This window comes from Pipistrellus hanaki, assembly GCF_964339955.1.
Source record: "Pipistrellus hanaki genome assembly, chromosome: 8".
NCBI lineage: Eukaryota > Metazoa > Chordata > Mammalia > Chiroptera > Vespertilionidae > Pipistrellus > Pipistrellus hanaki.
Window position 1 is genome coordinate 80024909 of NC_140510.1, and position 12457 is coordinate 80037365.

Genomic DNA, 12457 nt, shown 5'->3' on the forward strand with positions numbered 1-12457 from the left:
AATTAACATCAAAACAGTGTGTTTCCAAAGAAAAAAAGTAGGAGAATAAACATGTTATGGAAGAGATTAATTATTTTGCATAGCTAAGAAAAATCAAAGACCAGTCTAGTCAGATAGATCATGAAAATATTCTCTCTTTAATAAAATATAATTAAAAACACACATGTTTTGTGGAAAACCCTAGTTGTAGAAAATGACTACAACTAAGGACTTGTTCTTATTAAAATAACACAGAACATGATAGGAATTTTGGAATCATAAAAGTTAAAAAAAATCCCATTTATATCGTAAGTACATAACCATAGAGAATGAACAAAGGTAATAAGCTTCTGAGTTCTTATTTCAAGAAGAATGTGTTGGAAGAGGTAGCTCTGTGATGCATTCATGAGTTTATGTTATAAAAAAAACACACTAAAGATATGTTTGATACTTTGAAAGTGTTTACATATAAACCTCTCATGAATATCTTCTGCGTGGGGCCCCCAAGAAAAAATAATTTTCAAAATTTTCCAGTTGCCAGCATACACGTGAGTGCACCCATATGCATTTCTGTACCACCTTGATTGTACTTATTTTTGGCTCTTACACCTTTCTGCTTATGTCTGTGTATCTAAGTCCTCATCTCAAAGAGACAAGACAGAAACTTGCCATTGGAATGATCTTTTGTGCATAAAAAGTACCTGCTGCCCGTGCAGCTGGATGAAGGAGTTGCTTGGCTAAGCAGTAAAGCCCTTCTGGAGTCAGGAACCAGATGGGCCCAGAGTGGTCCTGGCAAGGTTTGCCTGTCATGCTCAGCCTGGTTGTTCGCAGTGGGTTTGACGTGCCATCTTCAGGTTTTTGTTACCTGGGATGGTGCCAGCCATAGCCTTTCACTGATTGTGTACTTACTTACTCATCCCTCCTCTTGAAGTCTTCCTTTTCAAGAGAAAGATGCCATGCCATGGAATTAGGTCACAGAATCTTTTTAAGCTCTTTGTTATTCAGTGATTCCAGTCTAACACCTAAATCAGTATGGGTTACACTTCCAGTATCATGATTTGAAATATCAATGAAAAACATGCACTCTGGATATTTTGTCATTGATTTTTTAACCTGCTCCCTTATACGATTATTTATATTCTCAGCATCTCTCTATAAATGTCCTCTACTACTGCAGCATTAAAGGGTCCCACCTAGCCAATGAAACATCCCACATTGTCTGAATTTATACCTGACCTTGGAAATATAAAAGCCTTTCCTTTAAAAGAGTTGTTTAGGCAATGGAAATCTGTGGCATTGGTAAAAAGTGTAAAATAAAAAGGAACATTATTATCACTGAATATTATTATTAATGTATAATTTTGAAAAGAAAACAACAACAACACACTTTCAGAGTTTATTCATTAGGTTAGAGTAGACCCATGCAATCCAGAAAGTAAATCACTTGGTGAAACCAAGTTTGTTTTCAGATCTATTATTGATATCAGACAAAATTGGGTGGTGGTGGTGGGGTGTCCTCTTCCCTACTGGGTGCTGCTGGGGGTAGACTTCCTATGACATCCTGAGAAAAAAAATTTTCTGAGACTCGCACAGGAAAGTGATTTTCATTTGCATGGAATTAAATCCCTGTTTCTCAAGTTCCATTTCCCTTTGTCCGGTCATAGAAGTGTAGCTAAGGTATCAGTGGAGCTAAAACCAAAACCAGTGTCCAGAGTTTCCTTTCCGTGTTGGAGACAGGCCCAGTCCAGCATGAGGCCAGTTGCAGTCAGAAGTCCATGGTGAATAGGGAGCTGCATAGCCGTGGGCTTCACAGGAGAATGCCAGAGAGCAAAGCTTAAGCCTGGAGCCAGGAGAGCACAGGTCTTTGATGAGGGGGTTGTAGGCATCTGACATTCCCACAGGCTCTCAGTAGTCATGACCTTTATTCCTAGGTATGACGGACAGCAACCATGTTCCCTATGTCATCTTGGGCAGATCCCTTTCCCACTGTTTTGCAGGGAACATGCTTAGAATGTCTGGCCTTCCCTTTCTTTCTTTCCTACCTATAATAATAAAGGTGTAATATGCTAATTAGACCAGGTGATAGTCTAATTATAATCCTTCCAGACGAAGCTGCTGCGGCTGAGGCAGCTGTTGGAAGTGGTGGAGGCTGAGCCCCTTGCATGCATTTCATGCATCGGGCCTCTACTCTATAATAATAAAAGTGTAATACGCTAATTAGACTGACAACCTTCCGTATATCCTTCTGGACACCCTTCAGATGAAGCCAGGGCTGTGAGGGAAGCCTGTGCTAGCAGCTGGGGGAAGGAAGGCCTACTCAAGCACAAATTTAGTTTTAAATAATTATCTAATTACAATGGTATAATTATCATAAACTCCATCAAGGAAGAAGAGCAGACCAAGTGAAAATATGTAGGGCAGAGTGCTAATGAGTTAGTTTAATGCCACCATCTAAATGTTCTGAAGTAGTCCCTTGGAATCTTAGAATTTTAAAGCTTTCATCACAGTGAAACATATCATCCATATAAATGAACATATAGGACACATATAACTAGTAAAAAACTACTAAAATGAACTGCTGTGTGCCACTACCTCGCTTACAGAGTAGAATGATTTTACTTGTCTCTTCCTGATTTCAGCACTATCACCTCCTCTCAAAAATTTCATACTTCCTGCCGAAGCCGGTTTGGCTCAGTGGTAGAGCATCAGTCTGCAGACTGAAAGGTCCTAGGTTCGATTCTGGTCAAGGGCATGTACATTGGTTGCGGGCACATCCCCGGTAGGGGGTGTGCAAGAGGCAGCTGGTCTGTTTCTCATTGACATTTCTAGCTCTCTATCTCTCTCCCTTCCTCCTCTCCATGAAATATCAATAAAGCATATATTTTTTTAAAAAAATTTTATACTTCCTATCTTCATCCTCAATATTATTTTCATGGACATAATGTTTGAAATTCTCAAACATTTTTATTTCTGTCTGTCTTGTGTAGGTGAAATGTCTCATGGTTCTAGCTTGTATTTATTTTATTAACTTTGAGCATCTTGTGATGTTTATTAGACATTTGAGTTTATTTCATAAAATATTTACTTATACTTTTGCCCATTTTCTATCAGCTATTAATCTTTCTTGTTGTGGTGGTTGATGCAAAAGATGCTAAGCTTTTTTGGTTACACATGTTATAGATATTTTCTCTCAGACTGTGAATTATCTTTTTACTCTTTTTGTGGTGTCTTTTAGTAAAGAAGTGTTTTGTTTGTTTGTGCTTTTTATATTTTGCTTAATAAATCATTTTCTCCTATATTCTTACAAGGTCTATTGTTAAGTTTTTGTTTTTCACACTTAAGTCTTTAATAGACGTGAAGTACATTGGTAGAATTTTATATATATTTGGCACTCTTCACATGCACAGTTGTCCAGTTCTGCACAAATAGAACACTATTTTAATTATTGCTGCTGTGTAAATAATTTTGTTAGCTATTTTCACCAGCACTTCCACAATGCTTTTCTTCAAAGAGTTTCGTGTCTGCTTGGCCCTTTGATGTTTCATAAAATATTTATAAGCAGCTTGTCAAAGTCCACAAAACTTCTATTGGGATTCTGATTGGAATTACAACGAATCTATAGATAAATCTGCAGAGTAATGACTTCTGAGTTTTTCTATCTAGGAACAAATTTGTCTCTTCATTTATTTATGTTTCCTCTAAAACTTTCAATAGACCGTTATAATTTATATCAATAAAGAACTTTCACATCGTTTGCAGAAATGTTTCTAAGTAACTCATAGTTTGGAGGTTGTTATGAATGGAATCTAAAAGTATTGTTTATTTATTTAACTTTTTACTATATTATCTAGGAGCTCTATTTCAATATTGCATAGAAATCATGATACTTAGGGATAGAAATATGGTATAGACTGAATATTTGTGATCCCCCCAATGTTCTTATGCAGAAATCTTCATGCCCAATGTGATAATACTAAGAGATGGAGTGATTAGAGTATGAGGGCAGGGCTCCCTCACCCCTCCCACCCTGTGAGGACACAGAAGCCTGAGACCTGGAAGAGGCCCTCACAGAACATGCCAACACCCTGATATTGAACTTCCAACTCCCAAACTGTGAGAAATAAATGGGAAAGAAAGTCTGATTAGATATAATCTCATTATTTATCAGATAAGGAAGGAAGTCCTCACAAATAAATGGAAATGATAGTCATCTCAACAAATCAGGCTAAAACAAAAGCACTCCTGGAAAATGTTTTCCGTTGGCTTTCAATTCTATCTAAAATTTCAGCATTTAGAGATACTTTTGGGGTTTAATTAGGATTAAATTGTATTATATATACGGAGAAGTCATAGCTGGTTACCTCAGTGGATAGAACAACAGTCTGTGGGCCGAAGGGCCCCGGGTTCAATTCCGGTCAAGGGCATGAACTGCAGTTACAGGCTTCTCCCTAGCCCAGGCCCTGGTTGGGGCTCATGTTTCTCTCATATTGATATTTCTCTCTGTCTTTCCCCCTCTCTTCCACACTCTCTAAAAATCAATGTAAAAATATTCTTGGGTGAGGATAAAAAAAAAATGGAGATTATAACTATTGAAGCACTTCAGTGATTTGTATTTTAGCAAAGTTTAATTTATATCAGATAATAAGAAAGGTTAATTTTGGCTAAAGAAAAAAATGAGCAAATAAAAAAAAATTTCTAAGTCATCTAGAGGAAACAAATCCAGGTACCAGTTTCTCTCACCTTACCCTCCCGATGACTCCGGATGGAGAATTTTGTGTTCTATGGGTCTGGCATGTGCAATTGATAGATCTTTGCAGAACCTACATTTTCCAAGCTGCCAAGCCATGTACACTGTGTAATCTGTCTTTTAAGGGGTTTCCTTGAGCAATGGAAACAGATGTCTGTCTGAACTTTGCTTTGAAGAATGTGTAAACAGAACCTTTTAAATTATCAGGGAAAGTATTGTACAAGGGAAAGTAATGTACACATTTGAATATAGGGGCTGATGGCAGCTTTATATGGAGTTATTCTAAACATGATGCTCCTTCTCTACCTATTAGCATGCTATTTTATAGTTTATGATAATAAAATTTACTGGTAATGGATTGAGGTTAAGATGAGTGGCAGTTAGGGCACCAGAAGCTGCCATATTTTAGTTCTATGTTAGGATTTGTTAACAATAAAATTACAACCATGTTTGCAAATTGTTTTCTTAATAACCCAATCCATTTTTTCCTTGATGGGGCAGAAAACTATTATATTTTAATGAGAAAAAAAATGGTTGACTAGAAAATATCAAGTAGAAGGAATGGATGCCCAATTTACTGATCATCATTATTGAACAACACTTGTTCTAACATATAAAAGGCATGATTTTATAGTGCAGCGAGCCTAAACCATAAACTTCCCAGTTGACTTCTGAGACATGAGCACCCTGAGTCCTCAGAGCTCATGTCACCAGGCAGATTTGTGAATGGAAATAATTTCAACCTTTATGCCAGAGAGCCACAAAGAAAAATGTGCAAAGAAGCCAGGTCACCTCAGAAATCAACCACAGACAGCCAGGGGTTCACACCTTCCTTCTGTCCCAGTGACTTTTGAAGAAGAGAAGAGGATAGAGGGAGTAAGAACGAATTATTTCCTAATACCAACTTTCTTTGGCAATAAAGATAATAAATTGTGTCACAGACCTTTTCAAATGAATAAAAATATGTTTTAGAAGGAGCTATACCACAGAACAACTGTGTGTTATGAACAGTTCATTTCACAACTCATCTGTTCTCATCATGGATCATATTAATAGACTAGGGTTCTCCATGAATCTCAGGTGCATAAAACATCAGTAAAGAGGAAGCATGTCACCATTGCTGACCTCAGGACCTAATAGAAAAATCTAGGTTTGCTTAACTCTATACCATCTATTTTTTAATCTTTTTGGCATATGCAATATTTTAAAATGTGATGTTAGATAACAATAAAAATTAATATTATGGTATTATTGGAGTAGTTTGCATCCTGCCAGATCATTCATGTGCTCATCACTAATTTGACCTACTACAAGGTAGATATTGCATTTCTTTCATACACCAAAGGGTTTTTCTCTTCCCACATTGTAACCCGGTGTTATGAAGATTGGCAGGACTGAGATACAAGTCTGAATCTTCCAGAGCCTAAAGTACAGGGTTCTTAGTGAGGAATTCCATTCATGTTTTCCTGAATGTTTGCTAAAGTAAAAAACAAACAAACAAACAAACAGGATACATTCATGCTACAGATTCTTTGAAAGAAACTGTGAGCAATTTCACCACCAAGCATTTTCCTGTCTGCTGATGAATGGATTTCTAATAGTTATTATTGTTCCAGGTGAGCAGAGTACCATGATTCTAGAAAATTCCATAAAGCCAAGTTTTATTGTGTTACACTTAGCATCAAACGTATCCAGAGACTCAGAAAAAGATGCAGAGTGTGCTGAAGTTGTAACATGGCTGTTTCTAAGCTCACATGGGATAGGACTCCCTGATTAGCCTTCAGTACAACCTCCTATTTCCTGAAGGGAGATAATGCCTTTGGCCAGTGAAATCCATACCGGAACAGGCTCTGGTGGACTGAATTTGCCACGGGAGGGAATTTTCATGATTGTGGTATTAGCTATGACTCATGAGGCTGTAAGTTTAATAATGGTTCTAAAAAATGTGAAAAGCTTTATTAGACCTCCCTCTCTCCTACCCTTCTTTCTATGCATTTCTATTACCTATTCATCAACTATCTATTGAGTGCCAATTATGTAGCAGTCACTGTTGTAGATGCCAGAGGTAGAAATATTATTGAACAAGACAGATAAAATTGGTGCCCTCAAGGCACTTCCAATTCATATGAGACAAAAAAAGGGACACTAACCAATACATATTTTTGTTAGGTGATAAATGCTATAAAGAATAAAGCAGTGAAAGACATAGACAGTGGTGGAGAGAATGGTATTTTATATTTGTGGGCAGGGACATTCCTTCTAGTAAGGAGATGTATGAGCAGAAATCTGGATGTAATTGGGGGGAAACCACAAAGGTATCTGGGATGTGAACCCTCGAAGAAGAGGGAGCAGCAGTCCAAATGCCATCTGAGTTGCTTTGTGAATTTGTTTTTTAATATATTTTATTGATTTTTTTTTTACCGAGAGGAAGGGAGAGGGATAGAGAGTCAGAAACATCGATGAGAGAGAAACACCAATCAACTGCCTCCTGCACACCTCCTACTGGGGATGTGCCCACAGTCAAGGTACATGCCCTTGACCGGAATTGAATCTGGGACCTTTCACTTTGCAGACCAATGCTCTATCCACTGAGCCAAACTGGTCAGGGCATGAATTTTTTTTTTTTTTTTTTTTTTTTTTAATGTGGCTGAGAAGGAGAGGAAACCTGTAGGAAATGAGATTTAGAGAGGCAGCTGAGGGCCACGTCGTCTATAGAAAGTCGTGGACTTTCCCTGCTTGAGACGGGAAGGAATCAGTCTGTTTTGGAGATGCTCCTGAGACGATCCATTAAAAAGCTGACTGACGGACATGTGGGGAGCAGAACATCCAGAGCCAGGAGGCAAACCAGAGGGACCAGACTGATGGGTGCATTCGGATTCTCCACTGCTCGGGAGGTGTTGCTGAATTACTAACTTCAAGAGCAAGTGTTCAGCTTTCAAGTTCCTGCTGCCACCTCTGAGAGAGACAAATTTCAAAATGCCAGCACCTTGACCTTCCCTTCGTGAAGATCTGCTTTTAAGTACAGGGATCAGACGCTAAGGTCTGAGCTTTTTCAGAGCTAGTGTTCCAACCCCTCAGCATGCATCCCGCACTCTCCGCCTCTGGGGCCCACTGTTCTTTGAAGTTTCATGTGTTGTGTGCTGCGGACCCAGGGGGTAGAGTGTAAAGCCACACTGCCCCCAGGGGAATCCATCCAGAATGACATATGGGAGCGTCTTGTTGTAAGTCCAAGTGAAAGACTAGAAATGCACCATTTGATCATCTGAAGCAACTCTCTGGTTGCTTATTCCTGAATCAGTCAGCTAATTCCTCAGATTTTCTATAAATTATTTTACTCAGGGACTCTTTGGGCTACCAAAGTTCTGACAAGTAAAGTGATGCTCCATATACCCCAATATCAAAAAAAACATTCCTGTTTACAATAATTTTGAGGATGATTTCCTTCTGCGTGCAATCATAGAAAGAAGTTACAAGCTAGAGCTATTTTGAAACCACAAGTTATACCATCGTTTTAGTTTCTAAAGTATACTTATGAAGTGCCAATTTATAGAACTAAGATCTTTATAGTGTCAGAAAAACACACACACCTACATATATCAAAGGAGATGTTCTCTAACTCTAATCTTTACTCTGTGTAATAGGTTTTTATCCTAAAGGAGATATATAATTTATACTTTTCTTGGGTATTAAAAATAACAGTGAGGATTTAAGTTCTCTAAGTATATTCTAACAGAAGAGATATATTTGCAAGGAAGGACAAAATGTTTGCAGCCATGGTATATATACTAGAAGCCTGATGCATGGAATTCATGCAAGAGTAGGCCTTCCTTCTTCCGGCCCCTGATACCGGCTTCCCTCTGGATCGAGGACCGGGCTTGCTTCCCTCTGGCCACCAGCAGGCACCAGGCAGACTTCCCTCTGGCCCTGGCTTTGTCCAGGAGGACGTCCAGAATGACTTCCAGAAGGACGTCTGGTCTAATTAGCATATTACACTTTTATTATTATAGATATATATTTTTCAGCTTAAATAGAAACTATGTTGGCCTACTCCTGAATAATCTTGATAGTCACTTTCATTATATAGAGGAATTCACATTTAGAAATGCATAATTACATATTGTCATTTTGATAACCAAAATATTATTTTGATATTATTTGGCAATTTCATGTTTGACTTCGAATGTGGTTTAGGTATTTTACATTAGAGGTTTTTGTAGGGCAAAGAACACAGTGAAAAATTATAGATACATCATGGATAATTTGTTTCAGTAGATTTTGAAAGTGTGATTGATTAGATAACATTACTAAAATGTAAAAGAGATGAGAATATTCTCTTTTATCTGAATCCAGCTGGTAAAAATCTATAATTTTCTACCATTAGAGAAGTTATTTGGCAAGTAAAAGTGATTCTACCAAAATTTTATGGTGTTTAAAAACAGATTTAAATGGGTGGCGTTTTATCTATTTTTAAAGATTCAGAAATACTTATAAACAACATGGCACATGACGTGAGAAGTCTGGATTCCAAAATGCCTGTAGATTTTTTGTTTTGTTTTTTTTTAGACTACAGAGAATATGAACCTCACCAGAAGTAGCGATTTAGGCAACATAGCATTGTGACCAGATGCAGGCTTGATCACAGTCTCTGCTGTACATTTAACAGAGCAAAAGTAAAATAAAATAATAAAGTTTTAAAATATTTTAAAATACAGATATCTGAAGCTTGATTTAATTGGTATGAAGTGGGGCCTTGGAATTCATATCTTAGGCAATTGTAATTTAAGCAAAGGTTAGAAACTACTACAGCATTGCTCCATCTCAAAAAAAAGTTTCTCTTCCAATCAAACTCATTACATGTGCCAATATGTGAACAAAATAATCATGAAGTAGTTGATAAATGTACTAACATGAACTTCCAGGAAATTAGTCACTTGGAAAGACATTACAAATTTTTCCCAGGATAATTAGGCTTAAAACAACAAAACCAAAAAATTCCCAGTATCAACTCAGGACAGATAAGTGAAATAAAGTGGTATGTATGTATTTTAAATAATCAGTCTGATTCTTTAAATTTTATACTTTTTAATGAGCATACATGTGAAAAGATTACATATGAGTAATGATTATTTTAAGTTAAAGTTATGAAATGAAATATTATATTACTCAGAATATATATATATATATATATATATATATATATATATATATATATATATATATTTTTTTTTTTTTTTTTCAAGATATTCACCGAGTTTCTACTTTGCCACGCACTGCTTTAGGCAATAAGGGTATAAAGATAAAAACAGGCCCATAAAAATCTCTTCCATAATAGCATCTACATTTCAACGGAGAAGATGGACAAGAGACAAATGGACAGAATAAAGTAGCTCACTTTAAACTCATGACCTCTATCAAGCACTTAATGCTGAGCCACAGTCATACTACATTTACGTTTTCCATTTACTCTCCAATTCTCCTAAACTGCCATTTTATTTTTCTTTTTTCTTCTCAACTTCCAACAATCTTATGCTTCCCTTTGCTCTGACGTTTGCTTTCCATGATATTGTGACTATGAATGCTATCTGAAGGGAGATTTTACATTCGTACCAACATATCTGCATCTGCGTTCCTTATTATGTTCCCTTCCTGTTTTAATTGTCCCCAATGTTCATTGTGCATCAAATTTCATCTTCTTCCCCCTTCTCCTGGTTATCTCTCCAGCAACAATGATTTTCCCCCTGCCCTGCCTCTTTCCCAGCAAACTGTAAATAATCAGTGATGTATTGGATCTCGTAAAAACAAAAACAATATCTCTTAATGTAACCAACTATCACCTCTGTCCTGAGTAGACAAGTTTTTCACCCTACCTGAGGTTACATTTCTCTTTAGGCACCACCCCAGTTTTCTGTTCTTTGTTATAGCAAAATTTGTTGAGTTTTTAATATTTACGCACACTAATCCTCTCTCTTTTGAAAAAAAAATTATTGGGGTGACGCTGGTTAACAAAATTATATAGATTTCAGGTGCACAATTCTGCAACACATCAGCTCTACACTGTATTGGGTGTTCACCACCCCAACTCAAGTATCCTTTAGTCACCACGTCATTTATCCCCCTCTCTGCTCTTTTACCTCCCCCCACTTGCCTCCTCCCAGCAATCACCACAGGGTTGTATGCATACATTAATTTTTTTTTTCTTATTTTGCTCAGTCCCTCCACCCAGTCCCCAACCCAACCCCTCAACACCCCAATATCCCGACAGCTGTCCTCCTACTCTCTATGTATGAGTCTGTCTCTATTTTGCTTGTTAATTCATTTTGTTCATAGATTAACACATGAGTGAAATCATGTTGCATTTGTCTTTCTCTGACTGGTTTATTTCACTTGGCAGAATGCTCTCCAGGTTGATCCATGCTATCACAAAGGGTAACATTTCCTTCTTTTTCTTTTATGGCTATACATACTCTAATTAGTTTCCTTTCATTCTCAGTTGTACACAGGCTTTCATCCCAACTCCTTTCCTGGAAATGCTCTCAGCAAAGTCAACAACGATGTCTGTGATGCTAACTCCAGCGGTCAGTTTACTCTCACCATCGATCTTGATCTGTCAGCTGCATGTGAGGCAGTTTGATCACTCTTCCTTTTGAAACACTTTCTTCACTTGGCTTCCAGACAACTGACTTCTATGGACTTCTTCTGGTCGTTGTCTTATACTTCTTTTATGTTTCCTTATTTTCCAGTCTTCTAAAGCAGGAGTTTCCTAGGACCCTGTCCTCAGGCCTCTTCTTTCGTGTACGACCCATCATCAGTACTAGCATACAAATTTGAGATGAATAATAAGATAAGGAAGAGCTCCTGAAAGACATTGAATGCTCTACTTCAATGTTTAAGTTCAGATATGGTTATAACTCATTATATTCCAGTTACTGTGTAAGATTTTAGGGATATGATATATACAAAATAAACAATTGTATACAATATACAATTTTAGTTTTTTTTTTCTTTTAAATATTTTTTATTGATTTTGTACAGAGAGGAAGGGAGAGAGATAGAGAGTCAGAAACATCGATGAGAGAGAGTCATCGATCAGCTGCCTCTTGTACACCCCCTACTGGGGATATGCCCGCAACCAAGGTACATGCCCTTGACCGGAATCAAACCCGGGACCTTTCAGTCCCCAAGCCGACGCTCTATCCATTGAGCCAAACCGGTCCCGGCTACAATTTTAGTTTTGTTAAAAGGCTCACACAGGAGTTAACAACATTTCAAATATTTCAAAAAATATTTGTTTGGAAAAAATATGCAGCCCAGACTGAATATTTGAGAGACTTAAGGATGACTTTAAAGTATATCAAAAGAGTGAATAAATATAAGTAATATAGAGATACATACATGCATATAGTTAAGGTGTGAAATCAGGTGAGTGATGAAACAAATGATACTCATTAAATTAACCATCAGAGTACAAAATACTAGTAACACCAAGAATAACTTATTTGTTATAGATGTTTACATTTTATATCCTTTTATGAAGAATCTAGAGAGAAACTAGCATTCTTTTTAAAAAATATATATTTTATTGATTTTTTACAGAGAGGAGGAGAGAGGGATAGAGAGCCAGAAACATCGATGAGAGAGAATCATTGACCAGCTGCCTCTTGCACACCCCCTACCAGGGTTGTGCCCGCAACCAATGTACATGCCCTGACCGGAATCGAACCTGGGACTTTT